The sequence below is a fragment of the Haemaphysalis longicornis genome, unplaced genomic scaffold (assembly GCF_048455015.1).
Source record: "Haemaphysalis longicornis isolate Haplotype H1 unplaced genomic scaffold, Haemaphysalis longicornis Haplotype H1 scaffold_7, whole genome shotgun sequence".
Classification (NCBI taxonomy): Eukaryota; Metazoa; Arthropoda; class Arachnida; order Ixodida; family Ixodidae; genus Haemaphysalis; species Haemaphysalis longicornis.
This window is the reverse complement of record NW_027526422.1, coordinates 168,527,862-168,532,372: the sequence shown is the minus strand read 5'-3', so window position 1 is coordinate 168,532,372 and position 4,511 is coordinate 168,527,862.

Sequence of the window (4,511 nt, the reverse complement as noted above, 5' to 3'; positions counted from 1 at the left end):
TCAGCTATACGGGAATGGCTGCGTCATGCTCCTGCCAGGCACAGGCTTGCGTCAGTAAAGGTAACAATTTTAGCTCTACTAGCCAAGGGTTCTTTTGCGGCTTGCAGGACAATAAATTCCCAACGCAACAAAGGGAAAGGGGGTGCGGAGGGTTTCACTCACGGAGCACACTGTAGATGAGGCGGCGAATTTACCCAGCATGGTTTTGTCATCTGCTTAACTGACCGTTATTTTGGGCCTGTTTTCGTGCAGCTTTGCGTCCATTGCACACTTCCTTTGCACGGCTTGAATAACTTGTTCGACAGCACCTCCTGGGTAACCTTTATCCGACTGAATTAAGTGGTCGTACGGCAAAGATGCATTAAGGATTGGTTTGCAGGGTGAAAAACGAAATGTAGAGGCCACATACAGACATCTGGCGCTATAAAAACACCACCTTTTGCGCACTGCTTGCCACGAATGGGAGAATAGGACTGTGTATTCTCTATTGCTGAATACCAATTTGGTTGTGTTCCAAGAGGTAGTACGAAAGGCAAAAGGAGCAACTGGTTCTGATAAATAGAGGATATAAAAGTTTCCTCAGCTTTCTCGCTATTCTCAAACTTAATAAAAGAACTGTTGTTTACATCGGTATAAATGGAAATCACTAAGCCCACATGCCGAATTGTTTCGGTGTGTGTGCTTGTTGTGTGCAGTGGTGTAGCCTCTAGCTAGCGCTTCAGGATAGCTAGGTTCCGCTGTCTCACCCTTCGAAAGACGCTCCTATCCGTCTTCTTTCTCCCGACTCACGGCCAGGCTACAGCGGTGGCGTCCGCCGCTGTAGCCCGCCCTTGGCCGATGCTGCTGCTGAGTTCGGGACACCACCTTCAAAAATTTCGAGTAATGGCTGGCAGAATGTCTGGTTTCACTCTTTGTAGAGCCACGTGTGTGAGTTCAAGTGACGTGAGATGGGCAATTGTTTTGGGTGTCGTTTAAAGCTTTGCTTTACAACCACCTTCACACCGTGGACTGGAGCCATTTTTTTCTCCCAGCACATTTCCACCATCGACCAGATTTAGGGAGAATCCCGAAGGTGGAGTAAGTTTCTGCAAAGGAAAGTTTGACATCCACCTCAATGCAGCGTACGGCTACAAGGGAAAGCTATACAGATTCCTCAGAAACATCGCAGTTGAAGAAAAATTCATCCTGTTCCAGGATGTGAACTTGGAACCACCGCTTCACCGGAGCAGTTGCTCTACCAACTAAGCTAACCAGGGAGGCTAGTTGTTTGTAGCATAGAGTTTCTCAATATCACCTAGAGCAGAAAGTGTCGCTGCGATCGCACTCCGCCATGGGAATTGTGAGTAGTGTGCGAATCGGATTGGCACCAAGTGGCTAGTACAAAGGGCTATGGATAAGGCTTCTCGGCTCTGAAGTGCTTGTTAGTTCTGTTTTGCGGTGTGCTTTTCTGTTTTTGGGATGCCAATTTCTGGCATTCAATGGCTATCACAGATATGTCTAAATAACAGCGTGATTAGCACTCAACGCATGCTCGCGTTAGCGGCGAGCTTCTTAAGATGAAGGGTGACCACATGCTGTGACGGCGATAAGCGATGCCAAAAATGTAACTCAAAAGGTACAACAGCAGAGTGTACTGGGTGACAGCGACAAGCGAAAAAAAATTAATACACTGCCGCCAATGTCCTCTGTCGTCGTTGCTCGTCGCTACAGTTCACTGTATCACCGCTGCCGCTCGCTCGTGGGCTGCTTCTGGACGGCTAAAAGCGAACGAAGGTCCCAGCGGCCTGTTATATGCCGCTTAATACTGCTTGCCGACGCCGCCGCCCACACTACAGCCACTAAATAAGCTACTCTAGCCCACACTATCCATTTTCTGCACACATTCAGTTATGATTTTCGCATCGCTCGTCGCCGCCGCTGCGTTTACTTACCCCTGGAAGCATGCGCTGCCTTGGCCAGGTTCAATGAGGCAACATACATAGTTACTCGACAAGCCAGTATTTATTTGCCATTTAAAGCGTTCATTCAATTTCGTAATGCTTTGCGCGCGTGCTTGAAGACTCACTTGTGGTAATAGGCTCCGCCTATGAGTTTATTTATATCTGCTTGGACAAAACAAATACGACGTGATTACATAATTCTTGCATCTCTATGTTGCATCTGCTTCACCTGCCAAAACACATAGCATACGATAATAATACTGTATTGAGAGGAAGCAAGAACACAGTTTAAAACAATCTAAACAATTTTTTTAGCTAAATCTTTGATATTACAAAAAATCATAGCAAACCTTACCCAGTTTGAAGTATGTAATATATTTAAAAATAAATCTGGAACGGCCCGCTGTATCTGGTGGCGTCAGCCGAAGGCAGCACTTCTGCTTTTTTTTTTTCTTCATAACCCCCAAATTTGTTTTGAAACATAAGCCCTCTAACACAGTGTCTTATACAAAATAAAATTTGTTAACAGCGGCACTTTTGGCAGCAATTTTTTAAACAAAAACTCAATTGGAGTAGCCCCAAAGTCTTTGCCGGCCATGCCACACCGAACTTCCGGCCGAACTACACACTATGGCGGCACTAGAGTGAACTAGAATAGGGGAGTGGCCCGAGCGGGCTGAGACAGCTTTGCTTTCGGCGTGCCGCGCGCCGTCGACCACCGCTAGGATGGCTAGGGGCGCTGGTGCGCGGTCTTGTAGCTAGTCAGCCGCGCCCGCGCTGTCGCCGCAGCCTTCAGACTGGACGAAACGTGGAAGGCAGTGGGTGCACGTGTGTTCGGTGAAATCGGGTGCGTTCTGACGTGTTTTTTCTAAACAGTGAGACAGTGTATTTCGTCAAGGACTGGCATGTGAGTTTATGATAGCTTCCTTGACATTTTGAGTGTGGTGTTGGCTAAGCAGCAGTGCGAACTTGGGTGCAGTGATCATTGTAAGGCTGTTGCGGCAGAGGTGAGCGCGTTTTACCTCGCGACCCGCATTCCCCTCTACATCAAAAGCATCAACAGAAGCAATTCAAAAAGACGGCAATCTGCAAAGTATGCTAAACTATAGGCAAATGCTCGTACAACTGCACAAAAGTGCGAAATAAACTGTGCCCCCACACTAAAATGTAATCTGTTCTATCTCCTTCACGTAATGTATAATATTTATATTGCAACCGGGTTTGAAACAAAGTGAAGCTGTGCCATTAGCTGTACACAACTTTGCTTAACATGTAACATGGCATAGTTGATAGATTTGTTAGTTAACATTAGTTACTATTCTTTTTTGATAGTAATTATAACAAGAAAAAACCACAAAATAATTTGTCTTTTGCCATGATAGCCCCTCTGATCTCTGAAAAATGGTGTACTCCTTACCATATTCCGTTTTTGTGCTATGCGGTGGGTCTAAACTTCTTTTTAGGAGATGGGGATGGGTGTCAACATGCTTATTTGCGCACATGCGCTGAATAATACATCAGAATTGACTGCGACACCTAGGCTAAAAAATTTGACACTCTTAAATGCTGCTATGCGAGCAATGATGTGTTTTTAGAACTGCGATGCTCTTCTCTGTGTAGGGACTGAACACCTGCCAGTTCGGGAAAACTAAGTAATTATCTCTCGTCAGGCGTGTTGCCTAACAGCGTGTTGCAGAGAACACAGGTGACAGTTCATTGACATTCAGGAGCGCCCGCGCCAGATATAAAGCTCGAGGTGAATCAAAATCGCGGATAGCGGATCGAACTAAGGTGGCTGCAACCAGAATAGCTCACCACATCGAGGCCGCAGTTCTCGTGAACAGCCTGGAGCAGCAGTAAGTAAAGCAAAAGTTGCGTGTGGCCGCTTAGAATCTTGCTTAGCTTCTGAATGTCTTTGAAAGCAAAAAGAGAACGCGAGAAGATTGCAGTGCATGGCCAGACGCGTAGTCTCACTGCGCTAGACCAGCTGCGAAAGGGCGCAGTCGCGCCACCTGGCAATGTCGACGCCAACCGGAGTGGCTCGGCGCTGCCGCTCGGGACACTCCCTTATTCTAGTACACTCTAGGCGGCACTCATGTAGGCGTGAGCGCCTTCGCCGAATCACGTTGACGCTAGCACCAGATTTCACTCTAGGTGAGTTAGTGAGAAACTATGGTTTGTAGCGCGAGAACGAATTAATCAACAACTTGAAGTGACATCACTTCGAGCTGTTGATCAATTCGTTCTCTGTCTACAAATGACTAGCCTCTTCGTTAGCTCAGTTGGTAGAGCAACTGCTCCATTCAAGCAGTGGTCCCAAGTTCACATCCTGGACCAGGATGAATTTTTCTTCAACTGCGAAGTTTCTTAGGAATCTGTATAGCTTTCCCTTGTAGCCGTACGCTGCATTGAGGTGGATGTCAAACTTTCTTGCTGTGTGATCGTAGCTCTAGCTATCACGGGCACAACTAAAATTACATGTTTATAGTGTATCCCCGATTATGTGCCTTTTCGGTGCTACTAGGGCCACCTTTAGTGAGGTAAAGACCTGAATCATTCAGTTTGTTGGGG